This window comes from Panthera leo, chromosome C2 (assembly GCF_018350215.1).
Source record: "Panthera leo isolate Ple1 chromosome C2, P.leo_Ple1_pat1.1, whole genome shotgun sequence".
NCBI lineage: Eukaryota > Metazoa > Chordata > Mammalia > Carnivora > Felidae > Panthera > Panthera leo.
The window spans coordinates 101111775-101132324 of NC_056687.1; positions in this window are offsets into that span (position 1 = coordinate 101111775).

Here is a 20550-nt window from a genome sequence, read left to right on the forward strand (position 1 = left end):
AAAGGAGAAGGAGGATACAAAGTATATGAACCCTCCTCCCAACCCTCCCATTGGACCTCTCCCTGCAATGGGCATCTCAGGATAGTAATCTCTGACAGAAGGGGAAAAAAATAAGGAGATCCCTAAGACTGTCCCAGCTCAATTCTTGGAGAAAATTTCCAGGCAGAAATGCAGGGACAGAATATGCAGATGGAACCTGCTGATTTCCCTAAGTTGAGAAGACAAGCAGTATAGAGCTCAGGAAGACAAAGTGGTTACAATTCATGAGGCAGAATGCTAGAGAAGAGAGACTTAACACACAGAGGGAGTTCCTAAAATATGCAGAGGATTTTTCTCATAATTGCATCTAAGTATTGATTGGCAACTACTTATGAGGAGTCATCTCGTAACAAGAGAAAGACTATTGGAAAGAAACAGGCAGAACAATCCCTAGAGAGCACATAGAGCTGAGAATAGTTCATGTTCTGAGCAACTAGAGTAGAAAGTTCTAAAACATAAACTACCAAGTAAAATCCTTAGTGGTGAGACCAAATTAACCATAGATTAAAGGCTGTTTTGGGATCATCCAACAAAGCTTAAAGGCAAGCATCAAAAGCATCAAATTGTTTTCAAGTAACTAAGTAAATTCTAGAACAAAATTCAAAAATATTTAAGAGAACACAAAAGCTCTTAGATCCAATAACATAAAATTTATAATGTCTGATATTCAATCAAAACTTAACTGTCATATACAGAAGCATGGAAATACGAATATTAATAAGAAAAAAATCAATAGAAACATGCCAAGAATGACTAACATAATAGATTTAATAATACTAGTAGCAATAAAATAAGAATGATGAAAATGAATTGCCTTTGAGTATTAAACATGTGCCAGCATTGGGCCAAGTGATTATTATCCATCACTCAGTATAATCATTTAAAAAAAAAAAGACCCTTCTAGAACACAATTATTTTCGCATTTTAAGTGGTGTAGAAAACCCGGCAAACAACACACAGGTACAACATGGCTGAAATGAGATTAACTCTCAAGTTTAGCTGATTGAAATGTCTAGTATATGCTCTAAACTACTTACCTATATTATTTTATTGTCATTTAAAGTTACAGAGCTATTCATTAATATTGAATACTTTCTAAAGTAATTTACATAAGTGAAAGTAAATAATAGTATTTTACAGGGTCTGTCATCATTCTGTAATGTTTAAAGATGTATTTGAAAATTTAGTTTCACTAAATTCAAAGTAAGTACTTCAAATATTCAATTACAACTTTATAGAGCAAATTAATGAGCAAGATCTTTTGTATTTAAATATATTTTTCAAAATATTCAAAAGAATACAATTAACCATATATAATTATAGCAGGTATATTATGAGCATATATATTATGAGCATATAGACTCATAGCAGGTATCACATGTGAATATGAAGATGTTAATAGCACTTTAAGAAAATCCTTATTATTCAATCTTGACTTCACCTCTCCAAAATATATCTTGCTTCTTTTGCTAGACTTTACAACTTCCAATGGTTTCTCTGGGAATAACACCTGGAAATTAGCCTTCTCCATTTGCATCCCAAAGCCAATACTATCAAAATGTCAAGATTATCAAGATTACATTTAGAATTCTGGCACTGCTAACAATTTGGCCAGAGGTCAAAATATATGAACAAATAATAAATTTACAAACTTTATGACTCATTAGGAAAAACCTGTGAACAGTAAGATGTAATATTGAAAAGCTAAAAGTCACACAATTCTTATACTGAAAGAACTTAAACTGAGGACAAAGAAAAAGCAAGAATATAAGGATACCATAATTAATATCAGTGGTTTTTGAACCATCTATATGGTCAAAAAAGCTACACATTCACAAATACATGTTATATTATATACTCATAGAAATAAAAATGGAATAAAACATTAGATGGTAAAGCTTAACTGATGTTACAATTATTCAACTGTTTGAATAGCTGAATTTTACATTATATTATATATATATATATATATATATATATATATATATATATATATACACGATATAAAAAAGTTTTAAGAACATTATTTTCACTTAGTTTTATTTAAAATATCAGAAGTACTAGAAATATCTAGTTATGAAAGAAAATATGTAGTATCTGACAAATTCTATTTAAAAAAAATTAAGGTTTATTTATTTTTGAGAGAGAGAGAGAGAGAGTACAATTGGGGGAGGAGCAGAGAGAGAGGGAGACAAAGAATCTGAAGCAGGCTCCAGGCTCCCAGCTGTCAGCACAGACAGCAACGTGTGGATCAAACTCACAAACCACAAGATCATGACCTGAGCTGATGTCGGACGTTTAACTGACTAAGCCACCCAGGTGCCCCATTATCTGATAAATTTGTAACACCAATCTAGGTTCATTTATAAATTCTAACCCATGTTTCATTTGGGTCACTTTAAAACTCTCCAGTCATCTCACTTGTGTAATTTAAATAGTTCTATTAAAAATTCAACATACATATTTGGGTTTCAACTGATACATAATCTAAAAGATATTAATAAAATAGAATTGTGGATTAAGGGGAGATCATAATGATTAGAAGATAGTAACTCCATATAATTTAGTCTAGGCATATGTTTTAATTTCCTAGGAGAGCATGCATTTACTTTCAACTTTAGTGGAAAGGAAATTTGTTTCCAATAAAAACAAGTGAGATTATTTCCCTTGTAGAAATCATTGATGAATCATTAAATACTGAAGACAATTTTCTAAGAGGAGGATTCACATGTTAATAGTCTTTAAAAATTGTTTTTCAAAGAAATAAGACTGCATTTATATAATTGTATAGACTATTCTAAATTTGGAGATAGTTGATACAAATTAGGAAATTTATTTTCATTGCTTAATTTTGTTTTAGTACTGAAACAAAGTGCTAAATAACCTATTTCCCTCAAATGCAGATGTAGTTTTCTTTTAAAAAAAAAAAATGTTATTTATTTATTTTGAGAGAGAGAGAATGAGCGGGAGAGGGGCAGAAACAGAGGAAGAGAGAGAATATATGAGAATATATGAGAATATATGTGGAATATATGAGAATATATGAGAATATATGTGGAATATATTCCACGCTGATTATGAGCATGGAGCCCAACGCAGGGCTTGATCTCATGACTGTCAGATCATGACCTGAACCAAAATCAGGAGTCAGGCACTTAACTAACTGAGCCACCCAGGCACCCCAAATATCATCTTAAAGTTTAACAACCAGCATGAAGCATTGACACGTTCATCTTTCTGAGCCTTACTAACGGTAGGCAACTGACATCCGATTGTATGATATTAAAAAGAAAAAGAAAAGATAAAGACTTTTAAGGATAAGAGGTTAAAATTTAGTAGTGAAGAGAGTAAGTTTGTCACCGCCTCAAAAAAGCAAAACTAAAACCAAAACAAACACCAACATCAACAATCATCTTTATTATTAAAAAATACTATCTTTATTTCTTAATCGTTATTGTTTGCTTAATGAAAACTTTCTCAGCATATAGGCATTAACGTAGACATTATCATTTCTGTATGAGGCAACACACAAAAGAGGCCACGTTTACAATAAACTTTATAAGCCTTACAGTTTGAACACAAATCTACCTAGCAACCCAGATACAGCATGTAAAATTTCTATCCTTGATTAAAGGATAAGAGCTGAGTGTGTATGGATAAATTTCAAAACCTCAATACTGAGCTGAACAGGTATTTAAGTTTGAGACTAAGTATTAGCATCAAATATATCTCACTAGACTACATTTTCAGTTTTCAAGAGTCACTGGAGACTATTAACTTCCTGGAAGCTCACCAGAATCTGGTATATATTCTGCAAAACAAGACCAACAAGAATTAAATGCTACAGCCTTCTTAAATCAGAATTTAGATTACTATTTACTCCTATTACTTAAATGTATTTTATTGAGGTCATTTTTGGACTGAGTTTTGGACAGTTGAGGGAATTGTTTTGAGGAAGGGGAAGAGAAAAAAATATTTCAGTTAGGGGCATAACATAAATAAAGTTCATGACGAAGTATAGGCCATGCACTAAAATCATAGAATAAACCAGACTATCACAGAAACAGCTCTGGTGAAGAGAAACAGGAGATATGCTTGGATGGCTTCCAAACTGTTACTCTTCCTCCCTCATGCAAAAGTCCTTGTTCAGCTCCTATTCAAAATACCACCTTGTAATTCCTCCACTTCTCTCCTTTATCCTTTATTCTAGAAATTCCTGGCCATTCAACCTAATTTCTGTGGAGTTTGGCTCAAAGTTAGAACGGTCATATAAGTTATATTCAAATTAGTAAAATTTGAGAGTTAAAGGGAATGTTACTGGTAACTATGTCATGACATAGGTAGGAGCCAGGTTGTTTTAGGTACGAGTACATACGGACTCTTACCTTGGGTGTCATCAAAACTGGCCCACCAAATTGGCTTCAACCATATTGTCTTCCATATTCAAACATATATGACAATAGATATTACTTTGTATCTTGCCATCATTCAAAGCAGCCTCACACCCAAAACTTTAATCTACAATATAATGATACCTGCCATCTCCTATACATCTGATCTCTCACTCCCATTCTATCTGCTGTCTGAACAGATTAAATCTGACAATCACTATAACTACTTTCCCTTATTGTAATTCCTTCCTCAGAGTCACACTGTTCCTTGTCCAACAACAGTAGGTCACTCAGAGTCTCCATACCTTTTTGCCCAAACCCCCTCTTCCTCTTAGATTTCCTCTTAGATGTCCACCTTTAAAATACAAACCCTCTATTTTGGCTCATCCCTACCCCTTGGCTTCACTGCTGTAACATAGTTCTAAATATGTATGGTACATTTTCTGGTAATGAGCTCTGGATAAATTGATCTCTTTTACTCTTTATATTATTTTCATTGTCTCACATATTAGACTTCAAATTCCAAAGCAAAGATATGTAAATGATATGTGTGTGTGTGCATGTGTGTGTGTGTGTGTATACACATATATGCGTATGTGTATGTATATATATATTAATTTGTGTGTATACATATATATTTATTTATAAACATTCATAGTTTAGGCCAATGCACAATAGACATTTCATAAAAATATTTACAGGCTCCTTTAAGCTCATATATTCTTTAAAGCAAATACTGGATATGCTGAATGAAAATCAGATAAAGCATGCAAAACCACCAAACACTCACATTTATTCAGTACTGACTCTCTTATTAGTCCCTAAGCACAGATCATCTAATCAATCAAATATACATTCCCACTCTTAACATTCTGAATCCCAGTCTAGAACCTCAAATTCTCTAAAGATTCCATTCCCTCATTTTGAAACACCTTTTTCTTTGCCTGACCCAGTTGGTCTTTGGATTTACTGTTACCGTAAACGCAGTGAATAGAAAAGATGATCTAGTGGATTTGTGTGTGTGTGTGTGTGTGTGTGTGTGTGTGTGTGTGTAAAGGAGAAAAAAGATTGTAATTATTTGCTCTCATTGATCAACAAATAATTGTTTTAGGTATTGCGACTATCACTATAAGAATAGCCATGTCACATTATTTTTTCTTTAAAACAATTCTCAAAGAGAAGCACTATAAGTTCTTCTGAAACAACAGAGAAATTTTTAGGCTTAAATGGGCTATTAAACTTTTTATGTGTTAAGTGAAAGTGACTCCTTTTAAAAAATTAACTTTTGTTTCTTTGTTTTTTGAGAAAGAGAGCACATGCGAGTGTGAGCAGGGGAGGGGCAGAAGGAGAGACAGACTCTTAAGCAGGCTCCACATCCAGGCAGAGCCGATGTGGGGCTTCACCTTACAACCTTGAGATCATGACATGAACTGAAATCAAGAGTCGGATGTTTAACTGACGGAGCCACCCATGTGCCCCCAAAATAAACTTTTAATTTTAGAGTAATTTTAAATTTTCAGAAAATTTGCAAAGTTTTTTCCTATACATCCCATACCTAATTGTCCCCATATCAACATCTTATATTTGTATGGTACATTTGTCACAGTTAACAAATCAATAGTGAAACATTATTATTAACTGAAGTTCACATTTTATTTATTTATTTATTTTTGGTTTTTACTTAATGCTCTTTTTTTAAAGTTTATTTATGTATTTTGAGATAGAGAGAGTACAGGTATGTGTGGGGCAGAGAGAGAGAGGGAAAGAGAGAATCCAAAGTAGGCTCTGTGCTGTCAGTGTATAGCCCAACACGGGGCTCTGACTGATAAACTATGAGATCATGACCTGAGCTGAAACCAAGAGTTGGACACTTAACTGACTGAGCCACCCAAGTGCCCTGTTAGTTCCAAGTTCCCCAATGGATACTACATCTCATATATTTTATTATTTTATTTCATTAAAATTTTTTTTGCCTAAGGAACTGAATATTTTGTTTATTTATTATTTATGTTATTTTTTAAAATTAAATATAATTTATTGTCAAATTGGTTTCCATACAACACCCAGTGTTCATCCCAACAGGTGCCCTCCTCAATGCCCATCACCCACTTTCATCTCTCCCCCCTACCCCCAATTGCACCAGCATTCTTCTCAAAGCTAGAACAAACAATCCTAAAATTTGTAGGAAACCACAAAAAACCCCAAATAGCCAAAGTAATATTGAAGAAGAAAACCAAAGCAGGAGGCATTACATCTCATTTAGTTGTCATGTCTCCTTAAGCTCCTCTTGGCCATGACTTTGTCCCCAGCTTACCTCAGTTTTGATCACCTTGAACATTTTGAAACTATTGATCAGATATTTTGTGAAATATCTCACAATTGGGGTCTATCTGATGTTTTATCATAAGTAGACTCCAGTTATAGGTTTTGGGAAAACAACAGAAGCAAAGTGCCATTTTTATCACCACATGCTATCAATCACACATCACCACATGCTATCAGTTTGACTTACACTCTTGCCATCAACCTTCCTCACCTGGGGAATATTTGTGATATTTCTCCACTGTAAAGTTACTGTGATTTCCCCCATTCCATACATGATTTCCACACAAAGGAATCACCTTATACTATACAATACTCCTCATTTAAACTGCGGGGAGTAGTGCTCTGTCCCATGGAGAGGTGGCTGCATAAATTATTTGGATACATGAATTGTATACCCTGAGTAGCTACATAAATTATTTGAAATTCTTCTGCATGGGAAATTTGTAAAACATCCCCAACTTACATATTCAATTATTTTTATATGAATGTGGACACATATATTTTGCGTTATAATCTAATACTACTTTATTTTGTTGCTCAAATTGTTTTGGCCACTGGGGACTCTTTCAGTTGCCTCCTGTGTTCTTCTGACACATTTTGCATTTTTGTTTGTTTTTGTTTTTTTTTTGTTTTTTTCGTTTTAGCAGATACTTATTTTCTGGAACTTCAAGAAGGCCCAGACTCTCCTATTGTATATTTCCTACCACACTCCAGCCTATAATAATCAATTTACAAAAAAAATCCAAATAAACAAAAAACAAAAACAAAAAAACAAAAAAAAATCCAAACAAACAAACAAACAAACAAAAACCAACCCAAACAAACCCTGGTTCTTTTCACTGGTACTCATTGCTTGTTGGTAGGGGTTGCTTCTAGGTCTTGTCAAAAGACAGAACAAGGAAATACAGTGTATGTACTAACCAGTAGATACATACGAAATTATAAATATCTATACATATTTCTATATTAACTTTTTCTATATTAAGGTAAACATGATGTCTCCATCTCTAATCTAGTACTACCTGAGCAATTCTATCCTCCCCTCTTTGTTTAGAAACTGTCACTTCAACAGTGATAAACAGTGCTTCCAACGTCTATCACCCATTTATTTGATTGTTCTATTCCAGTAAACACGAGTAGCAGTGTTGTAAGTGGTATTCCATATACCATAAGAAACAATTTTATCAAGTAGAGTATAGCATGTATGTGCATTTTCTTTTGCCTTTAGTCTTAAACAATACTCATTCTTTTCTTTTTTTTCTTAAAGTTTTTATTTAAATTCCAGTTAGTTAACGCAGTGTAATATTAGTTTCAGGTGTAGAATTTAGTGATTCATCACTTCCATACAACACCTGGTGCTCATCACAAGTACCCTTCTTAATGCCCATCACCCATTTAACCCATCCTGCCACCGACCTCCCCTCCAGTAACCCTCAGTTTGATCTCTATAGTTGAGACTCTGGTTAGAGTCTCTCTTTCTTTATTTCCACCTCTGTCCATCTGTTTTATTTCTTAAATTCCACATATGAGTAAAATCATATAATATCCATTCATTTCTGAAGTTACTTGGTTCAGCACCTTTTCTCCTTACCCCCGTTAGTAAGCTTATTTCGTACATTTTACAGTTGGGGATACCTTTGTAAAGTCTACATTCATCCTGTGCCCTTGAGTTCCTCTTTTTTTTTTAAATTCTTACACATTAGAGTTTACTCTTTGTACTATGAATTTCAAAAAATACTTAGTGTCATGTATCCACCTTTACAGTTTTGTAAGAATAGCTTTATTGCTCTCAAATATCCTTTGTGTGCTACTTTTCAACCCATCATACTCCTCAAAGTCCTGGCACCCATTGGTCTATCAAGAAGAATACACAAATCAAACAGGAATTCAGCTATAAATAAAATTATTTTCTGATGGAAAACTCTTTTCCCAAAAACTAAGACAATCTGAAGTATGTATATATCCACTTATGTTAGAAAGTAATATTAAAGAATCTCATTTGATGTCTATTTGCTTATACATTTTTAAACTTTGTTTGAAGGCGATTATTTTCATTTATTTAATCACCATTTGAAATGAATGTCTTAATTTAATCCTAACCTTAGGAAACAAGTAATTTCATGTTCAAATTAACCCAAATTTCACCCATTATATTGACGATGTTAGTGTTATTAGCAAATTCAATTGTGTATTATAAAAATAAGTCATTTTAATTACAGAGGTTAATGTAGTGAGTGTAAGCATCCTAGATAAAAACCTTCAATTGTTCAGTTCAATGTATGATGGTCTATATTGGTTTTGTGTGCATCCATCTATGTAATTCCTGTTCCATCTTTACAGAGATAATCAGATTTTCCACACATCATCAGGAAAATAAGTCCTTAAGGATATTTTGATTTAACAGTAAAGCATTTGATTTAACAATACAATTCCTTCCAATTCAGCGAGTATTGATTAAAACTCTCCTATGATCCCAGAATATCACCAGATGCTATGTTGCCTGGTGATATAAAAGTTATAAAACTATAAGATAATCTAAAGGAAAAACAAAACACTTGGTTAGAAAAAAGTCATGAACATATCTATCCATCCATCCATCTAATAACATACATATATTTACATTTATTCTTTCTTTTTCAATACATTCCCTTTACATTAATAAATGAATAACTTGAATCCATCACATTATTCCCATTCTGAAAATTCTACAATGCTTTTATTACCAGTAAGTTAAAGTCTATATACAATAAGCCTATTATATTTTAAATCTTATCTCCGATTACTCTCAGATACTAAACTTTTATTTTTACTAAACTGGTCTTCTTGTTGACTATCAAACGCTGTGAATTAACTTTTTAAATCTTTTTACATTGTACAAAAAAAGTTTGACTACATACTTAAATAAGTGCATTGGACAATAATTTTGGAGGGTTTCACTGAGGGCACATCCACTTGAATCCAAATAATTACATATGACTTCAGGAACAGTTCAAACAGTGGTTGAACTCTCAAGGATGGGTAGAAGAACAGTAGTAATTGACATGTTGCAAACCAACATTTTTTTTTAATTTTTTTTTTTTAACGTTTATTTATTTTTGAGACAGAGAGAGACAGAGCATGAATGGGGGAGGGTCAGAGAGAGGGAGACACAGAATCTGAAACAGGATCCAGGCTCTGAGCTGTCAGCACAGAGCCCGACGCGGGGCTCGAACTCACAGACTGAGAGATCATGACCTGAGCCGAAGTCGGACGCTTAACCAACTGAGCCACCCAGGCGCCCCGCAAACCAACATTTTCATTAGCAAATTTTACCTCCGTATGCTCCCATTTTCATATTTTAATGACAATTTCAAAAATAAACTTTACTGGCCAAGTAATGTGTTTCTTTTCAAAAGTTTTGTGAGGTTAAAGGTACTAATGAAATATTTAAAATTTGGAGATTGGCCTGAAGAAAGGAAAACTGAGCTTTCTTTTGTTTCTTAGAATATTCATATTAGTATTATTATTTTCCATTATCAATAACTACTTGTCTTTGAACAAATTCAATTTTTAAAATTTTAAATTAATTTTGATATTAAAAGAACTAATAATACTCTTTTAATGCTTATTTATTTTTGAGAGAGAGAGAGAGAGAGAGAGTGTGTGCAGGCGACTGGGGGAGGGGCAGAGAGGAAGGGAGACGCAGAATGTGAAGCAGGCTCAAGGCTCCCAGCGGTCTGCACAGAGCCTGATGTGGGCCTCAAACTCACAACTGTGAGATCATGACCTGAGCCCAAGTCGGGTGCTCCACCGACTGAGCCACCCAGGCACCCCTAATAACACTTTCTTAAAAGGCACAGAATCGATTAATATTATAAACCTTCCTGACTGTTATGGATCCTTGACTCAGGTGGCTTGGCAGTATGCTACCATATTGATGAGTCTTGTCTCTTCATTTTTATTGCTTACAGACATAAGAGTTATTTCAACTTTGTGAAGCAATGAGAGAATCATCCATAAAATATGATGGAAATGCAGATACCATTATGGAAGTCTTTGAACCCTTACTCTACTCCACTTCCAATATTGTTGCCTTATTTGAACACATTGAGTCCAACAGTAACTCATGATAAAAGTAAGCTTTTACTTTGTCATTTTTGTTGTTAAAATGTAAAACATGCTAAAAATAATGCCAAAAATAGGTTAAAAAAAATACTCCTATTTTTCTGGAGAATGATCTGGATTTTTATAAATATTTGCAAAATAAAGAAATAAATGTTATACACAAGTTAACTAGGAGCTGGATTATCAACCATTGAGATGCTGGAGAAGCTGTATGTGTAAAAAAATAATAACATCTCTAAGCACATGTGTACTTTATGACTTTAAGTGTACTTCCTTCTCCAACTATTTTATTTCCTCAAATTTCGTTGTATCATTTAGTTGCAATTTAATTTGCTACCACCAGGTGGAGAAACTGTGCCAAGGCTAAGCCCAGGTTCAGCAAACAATGGCCCTTCAGGCTTGTTTTTTTTAAGTATGATTGTAACACAACCACTCCCATCTCTTTATGTGTGGCTTTATGTGTGGCTGCTTCTGCATTACAATGGCAGAGTTGAGCAGTTGTGCCGTAGACAAATCCTAAATATTTATTATTTAGCCCTTTAAAAAATGTTTGGCAACCCAAGGTCCAGGCAGTAAATTTTATGATTTAAATTACAAAATAGCTCTGTTTACTTCTACCACATTCAGTCATAAATTATTATTCCTATATTCTTGGCTTATGTTAAAAGAAGTCTAGGGTATTAATAAGGATACTACTATACTAGTCCCCGTAAAAACAACAAAAATTCTGTATGTTAGATGTTCAACAGTTTATTTCTTGTTCATATAACAGTCTATTGGCCGTAGACTTTTCTCCCAAGTAGTTATGCAAGGATTCTTTTCTATCCTACGGTTCCCAAGCCTACAAGTCTTGAGTCTCTGCATCCAAATGTAAAAGGAAAAAAAAAAAAAAAGTTTGGAGAAGGCACACCTACTTCTACAAAAACAAAAACATTAAACACACACAATAACAACAATAAATCAGCCCAGGAGGAACAAAAACATACATTACTTTAGCTCACATTCCACTGGCAAGAAGTTAATCTGATGGCCCCACCAAAATGCCAGAGTGCTAGGAAATGTAGGTTCTGAATTGGCAGCCACTTCATAGAAATAATTCTACTCTACGAAAAGGGCAGCATGGATCATTGGTAGGCTGCTAGATCTTTGCCACTCCATATTTCTTGATGTCAATTTTCATCAACTTTATGTCAACTTATGGATATTTTGGATTGAGTAAACATTTCTATATTGCTTTTTTCTGTATTCTGCTTTTGTAATGGTTACTTTTTAAGTCTAATCTTTATGGTAGGTTTTTGGAGGTGGGAAAGTACAAAGAGAAAGAAATGCAGTTGTATTACATGCCAACCATGTGTCTGACTATAAGTAATTACTGAAATAATATCTACCCCAATATCTGTCTGCTTTTTGACTTACGGACAATTGAAACTCCTTATGTTATCCAAAATATAATAACTCCCTCATCACACTCAGGTACCTGTTTGTACACTGGTTTTATTCTATCTTATATAATTGGGAGTCTATATATGCATTTCCCACACTAAGTCCTGAATTCTAGAAAATGCGTTCATTTGCAAAAATTCTATAGGCCTACATATCACCATAGACATAACATGATTAATAGGTTTGTTGAAAAAAAGGTTATCATAAAAGTTAGGCCTACCTACATTTTTTTTCTTTTTGTTTGTTTTACATTGTTTTTACAAGGAAGACCAAATAATTATCTCTCTCTCTATATATATATATACATATATATGTATACATCTAGACATATATTAATATGTATATTTTAATAACATAATATTGATTGAAAGGTTAAGGTTTCTATTTTTTTCTTTTCAGTGGTTGTTAAAAATAATTTAAGCTTTGTATGTAGCCATTGTGACAAGCACAGAAAATAAACATAATTTCTAGTTATATAGGTTCCCAATGTAATTTAGAGAATCAATATGAAATTACTTAAAGTGTAATAAGATAACTTTCTGTAATGTTTTTCTACCTAAAGACAGAAAGGGCTATATAACTTTTTAATTTCCCTTGATCCTATTGATTGTACAAATACCAGAATTTCAGGTATTCTGTGATGCTAACACATGCTAATTGAGTTAATAAGTGAAGTAGAGAGATATTTATTATTCTTAGATAACTAGTTTGATTTTTTTTTTGTAATGTTTTACAATATGTAACTTGGGTAGAAAATATTTTAATGAAAAATTAATGTATTTTTTTTCTGGGTGAGAGAGTCAACATTCAGAATTTCTTTTTTTTTTAATTTTTAAAAAATGGTTATTTATTTTTGAAAGAGAGAGAGATGGAACGTGAGCAGGGGAGGGCAAGAGAGACACACACAGAATCTGAAGCAGCCTCCAGGCTCTGAGCTGTCAGCACAGAGCCAGATGAGGGGCTCAAACTCACAAACCGTGAAATCATGACCTGAGCCGAAGTCAGATGCTTTATTGACTGAGCCACCCATGTGCCCCAACATTCAGAATTTTAAATGGAAACTGTAAATATTTATACAAATCAATTCCTTTCTCTTAACATAAAATAACAATCTTCCAAAGCAAATCTCAGTTTATATTTATTCACTAGTGGATATCTAAGGATTTGGGAGTTAAAAGAGAATGCTGAAGATCTTCCTTGAACACTCACTCACTGTATAGTAAATTAGTGTCTGGAATCTCTACAAAAAGTTGAATTAATTACCACTGGGATACACATTAGTGAACTACTGTGAATTACCATCCTTCTTTCTGTTTCAGTTGACTTTTAAGTACACAGTATATCTTTTATCAGGTTGCAAACAAAACAATTTATATATGCATCAAAAGAAATATGAAAGTAATTTCATATTTCAATCTGTTAAATTTTTTACCCATAACAAAGCATATTCAAATTTATTTTAATCTGAAATAAATACAAGTCATATCATTAAGGAGAAAATTTATTACAAAATATGTCTATGTTAATATATTGGCACTATTTTTTTTCTTTGCCAAGATTTTTATAGACAGAATTATTAGGAATGCTAGAAAATACTTATAGAAAAAAAATTACAGGTAAATTAGAATACTAGAAAATATGATTCCTCCTATACATGTGACAGATACCAGGACAAGAGAGACTTTGTCATAAAAGGCAAAATAGAGGGCAGTAATTGCCATGTGTTTGGGTTTAGGTAAAATATAGACTACTATAGCACAGGGAGTGAGGTTTTGACAACTTTTCTAATCTATTTGTCAACCATTATCTTTCTACCCATATTATTTCAGATTACAGGTCTGATAATAGCGTTTGCCTCATACATTACTAATTGGTTCGTGTTCAAATGAATTTTCATTTGCCTGATGAGCATCAACAGGTAAGAGAAAACATTGAAAAGCACAATAAATCAATGAATAAGCTCAAGGAAAATCCAAAGTTATTAATATGAAAAAACCTTTTAAAGTAAAAAATACCATTGTCAAAATAAAAATAAAATTGGAAGGTATGTTCCAAAATATAGGATTAAAACGTAGAGAAGGAAAATATGAAAAAATAAGATGAAAGTCATAGACAGTAATATAGGATGCTTAAATCTAATTAATGGGTATCTAAAAAATAAAAGGAAGATTACTAACAAAATAGTAAGTGTTTTGAGAACATTTAAAGAAAAACTACTAAAATCTAAAAAAGAAAAAAATTCTAGCTTTGATTTCAAGAGTAGAAAGAAGACTCAAATCTTCACACTGAAAGAATTCTATAAGAGCTAATGCAATAGATGTAAAAATGCCCCATATGTCTAGAAACAATTGTAAATTTTCCTAACACCAAGAATGAAGAGATGACCCTAGAATTCTTCAAGAGAAGGAAGAAAAGTCATCTACAAAATCTCATTACCAGATATCTTTTCAAAAGTCATCTACATACTTAAACACACAAACACACAAATAAAGGAACAGAGAGACAATATCCATGAAATACTGGTTTAATTCTCGGGCAGGTAATTGTGCAGCAGTAAAAGAAAGTAAACTGACTAAATTACACAGGAAGTCTGAGTACCATGTGGGTTGTGGGGCATATTCAGAGGAAACTGAATTGTCCCCTATCAAAATATGGAAAGAGTACAGAAACAAAAGTAAAACTAAGTAAAACATGATGTTGAGTTTTCATATCCTTAATTATGACTTCAAAGCCTGTTCTAATGATAGATATGAGGGTCAGAAGGGGAGTTTTCAGTGGGTTCAATCAACAAAAAAAGTTAATACATAATTCTTATGCAAATCAATATAGAAATAGAGGTAATAAACTTATTTGGAGTTACACAGATAAACAGAATAAGAAATAATTAGAAGACTTATTAAAGTGCTTACTTCAGGGAACACTACAAAGAATGGGGAAACGGGATGGAGTTCTCTTATTTTTCTTTGTACTGTACCTTTTAAAAATGTAATTTTTTTAACCATATGCATATACTGATTTTACAACTTATTCAAAATATTTACTGAATATTCACCATTTGAAAAATAGCAATACAAGTGTGGAGTATATAATAGCAAAAACAAAAAGACAATATGTGTGTGTGTGTGTATGTGTGTGTGCACTTAAAATAACATGTTAGGAAATGTGCACAGTTGGAAAACTTCAGATTTTTCTGAGTACAAAATTAGTATTTATTCCATTAAATAAAAACAATAGTGGACCCAGAACTTCTTGCCCTGCACAATACCAGTGTTTTTCACTGTTATGTGCTATGACACTAAGGGGGGTTGGGGGGGGAGGGCTCTGAGCACGGGCACAAATTCACAGGAAGAAGTGAAGATAATCTTTCAAGTAAAAAAAAAAAAAATCATGAACTGCAAAGTTAGATACAAGGTTGGCTAATGTCATTGCTTTTTCTTTTGAGCCACAAACTCTCAGGGCTACAGGAATCAGATGTCTGCACACCCGTATGCTGTTCATGTGTCCCTGGGAAGGGAAATAGTCATTCTTTTCCTTGTCAGGCACGTAATCAGGAAAGAATGCTCTCACATAAGAAATGAAATTATATACACTAATATTCTCTACTTTACTGAGAGAATAGAGTATAATGGATTATTCCAGATTCTGTAGGAAATGTTTCTATTGACTTTCTTCTCCATTGATATTGGCATTGAATTTCTACATTTAATTTAATAACAATTTATTTTATTTGATAACATGAAGATCTAGAAACCACGCCTGGTTGGCTACATCTCATTCACAGGTTGAAGGGAGATTGAGAGAGGTTACTTCCTTTGAGAAACACAGTGAGGTGTGCCACTAATCTTAATGTAAAAAGGACAGATTTTAAGTGGATTTACAGTATTTTCAGGTTGCTATAAAGTAAAGATCAGCACATGTTTCTTAGAGTTTGACTAAATAAAGTAATGGAAGTTGTGTCATTATATGCAGTAGCTTATATCACATTAACTTTCTTTAACTGGTCAAAGTTAAACCTTCAATCCATGTAGGTTTCTTTGAAATCAACTATGAAAATAACCTTTGAAATTAATTTTAAATCTTCAAAGTGTATGTAAAAAAGTTGAAAATATTAGTTTTCTTTTTTTAAATTTTTTAATTTACTTTATTTTTGAGAGTGAGAGAGACAGAGTACAAGCAGGGGAGGGACACAGAGAGGAGACACAGAATCTGAAGCAGGTTCCAGGCTCTGAGCTGTCAGTACAGAGCCGATGCAGGGCTCAAACTCATGGACTGTGAGATCATGACCTGAGCTGAAGACGGACGCTTAACTGACTGAGCCACCCAGGCGCCCCTAGTTTTCTTTTTAATAGAAAAGGCATATTGGGGGTGCCTGGGTGTCCTAGTTGAGTAAGCATCTGAGTCTTGGTTTTGGCTCAGGTCATATTCCCAGGGTTGTGAGATGGATCCCCACATCAGGTTCCATGCTGAGCATGCAACATGCTTAAGACTCTGTCTCTCTCCCTCTGCCCCTCTGCCCTACTTGTGTGCTTTCTCTCTAAAATAAATTAAAAAAAAAAAAATAGGAAAGACATAGCTTCACATTAAATGAACATGAGATAAGCTCTGGATACCCTTGACATCCAGCTGATTTTCAAATGTATTCTGAAGTCAACTGGAAACTCAAGATTTTCTGAATCTCACTGAGATAATGTAAAAATGATTTCCTAAAATACCACAGTGAATCTGAGTCCAAATGAAATACAGTCCTCCAGTAAAGAGTCCAAAAACAAGATGAAACAAATGAAGTTGTCTCACATTTTTCTCAAACTTAAAGTATTCTGAGAAAAAGTAGAAAATGAAGTCAAAATGGATACTCATATCATCTTTTATTTATTTTATTAGAATGTAACTACCATGTAGATAGGTATAGCTTCACATTTTATTTATAAAATTATAAAATTTCATTTCTTTTCACTTCATCTGCAGAAAAGAAAACTATCTAGAGCATAGTTCTATTTTTTATGTTTGTCCCATTCCCTTAACATCTGTAACTTTTCTTTCTGGAGTGAAATGTAATGATGATTAACATGGCACAGGCAAGGAGAATATGCTCCTGTTATGACTGTTTTATGCGGCTCCTGTAAATTGGAGTAACAAATGACATCCTCCTTTAGCTGATTCTGAGATAATCAGACAGCATCTGCCTTCTGTTCTCTGTCTCCATTTGTAGAAAGGAAATGTTAACTTTAAAATCATTCATCTTTTGAAGTGCTAACTCCTTCTATTCCCTCCCAATCATTTCCGTGTTCATTTTTGAGGTATCTTCCCTTGACCACTCAATACTATCAAATCTAACAGGATTCTTTATTTGATATTTCTGAATGGAAAACTGCTTTGTAATATTTTTACCCTTTAAAAGTCTGAACTTTTTGCTTAGTATAAAAGAAAATGTTTTGGGGCACCTAGGTGGCTCAGTCAGTTAAGTGTCAGACTTCTGCTCAGGTCATGATCTCACAATCCTCAGTTTGAGCCCCGCCCAGCTCTGTGCTGACAGCTCAGAGCCTGGAGCCTGCTTCAGATTCTGTGACTCCCTTTCCCTGTGCCCCTACCCCACTTGCGCTCTCTCTCTCTCTCTCTCTCTCTCTCAAAAATAAATAAATATTAAAAAAAAATTAAAGAAAATGTTTTTAGCTACAAAACTGATAGTTAACCTTAAACAAAACAAAACAAGCACTAATTGACCTTCCCATTCCTCTCTAAAATCAATGTAATTCCCTCTGTTTCCATCCAGACAATACTTTGCTGCCTGGAAAACAGCGTTGCTGTAACTCAATTTAAACTTTTTTCATCATCTAGTATTTTGAACCCATTTAGGAAATTGCAGCTCTCCCTCTGTCTGTTTGGGTCAGTGGTTCTCATCAGGGTATAAAAGGAGGTGGCTGAGGTGGCTCCATGTGGTAAAGCAAAAAAACTTGAATCTTTACCTACACTATGTAATTGACTTGCTGTTTTGGCCATTTAGAAGGTATTATTGTTTGTCATTGACAAAGCTAATAAACTGGATAAGTTGATATTTGATATCACATAACCTGCAATTTACAATCTACAATCTAATAATGTGCAATTTGAAGTGATTTTGGGTAGCCATCATCCAACCTACTCTAGTCTTCTATTATGCACTGATTACATAAGACAAACCCTACAATATTAATCTTTCAGTACAACTATTTCCATTCTTCACCGAATAGCTCAACTCATTTAGGTAAGATTTCAATACAATTTATTTTTAGTGCTTCAGAGAATACGTCGGTTCCATCATAAATAGGGTTTGACATATATCGCATAATGTCCAAAAATTTGGTGGTTTTTACTATTGTTCAGTTGTTTTATAAATATTTTATGCCACCTAGGCAAATAATTATAAAGAATCTTTTAGAAATAAAATATAATAATTTTCAAGAAGTTTAAATTTTGGAACTTGTGTTAGATAGATATAGACATAACTGAAGTATATATTAGTTTTATAATGCTCTGTAACAAATTACCAAAATTCAGTGGCTTAAAACAAAAAGTTATTATCTCACAGCTTCCACTGGTCAGGATTCTGGCTATGGTTTAGCTGGGTCCTCTTCTAAGGGTCTCACCAGGCTAAGAGCAAGGGATGAGCTAGGGCTGCAATCTCATTGGAGGGTCAGTATTTTATTCCAAGCTCATGAATTATTGGTAGAATTCAGTTCTTCATGACTGTAAGACAGAGGTTCTTGGTTTGTTGCTAGCTGGCAACAGGGAGCCATTCCCACCTACTAAAGGCTATCTACCATTTCTTGCCTATCCCTCTCCAAGGCTATAAGGCTGGCTGAAGAGTTTCCCATAATTTAAATCTCCTAAGAAATGTTCTAGTGTCTTTCTAGGACTCATATTATTAAGTCAGGTCCACCTAGAATAATTTCCCTCTTGATTAATTCAAAACTGACTGAATACATCTTGAAAATCCCTTTGCCATATAAGGTGTATAATCATAGGGTTATATATGCCTACAGTATATCGTATACACCATCATATTCACTGTTCTTGCTCACAGTCAAGAGCAAGGGAATTACACAGAGCATGCAGTTTTGGGGTAGAAGAGAGGATACTGAAGGCCACCTTATAATTCTGACTACCACAAAGTACAAGTTGGAATAAAATAAGTGTGTAAATAAGATAGAAGTTAGGTTTATAGAAACTGTATTTATGCATACTATATACACATTGAGGAAGAATTGTAGATGAGAAATGGTGAAGTAAGTCTCAAAGATATTACTTTTCCAGGGTAGAGATGTGCCAGAGGAAGAAAGGAGGTATTTCAATAAAGAGCAAGACATATACGATCGAGAGATATAAAAATATGGAGACTACTCCTACAGCCCAATTTAACCAATAATAAGATTTAGGCCATTCATTGAAAGACTTTAAATACTGTCCTTGTTTTAGTAAGCAATGAGAAGCTATTAAATGTTTGAGGGGATCCAACTTAACTACTTGCCCTTTCAGACACATTCTCTGACCTACATCTGGGAAGGTCCATCTATCTGGACCACATTCACAAGATCCCTTGCCCTTAGGCTTCTGGTTGGGTTTATCCAATTGGAAGTATTGGCAGGATATCTGGAAAATAGGAGAGTGAGATAGGTTATATTACTATATTACCTTCCTGAGAGGCTGGCTTCCTTCTTGATGACAGATGGCCTCTCCACATAGCCCTTTGTATCTTTGGGTTCCAATAACCACTTCCTTCTCTTTCTTCTTCAGGTACAATGACAGGAAAAACACTGGGATGTGAACCCCTAGGTATGGCATTATCCCTTGTGTTCCTCCTTCACTCATATAGCACATTTTAAAATTCTATTAAAGTCTCTTCGAATTACCAAATTGAATGTGCCATTTATTTGCCATTGAGACCTTACTGAAATGTGGACTATATAACCGCAATTCTTGTGGGGAGATTAGTGTGACAGTGATGAATAGATGGTGTAGGGGGAGAAGATACTGAATATGTTTATCCAGCCAAGATTAATAATAAAGGCATGAACTAAGTAGTCAGCATGAGAATACAGGACAGATGATACAAGAAGTAATGTAGAAGTAGAATACACAGTACTTAGCATCTGATTAAAGGTAAGGGATGAAGAAAGAGTATTAAAGATAGTTCAAGGATAAACTTTGGTAACAACTGAATTGCCATTCCATTAATGGAAATATCAATGTCAGAATGAGAAATTTATTTAAG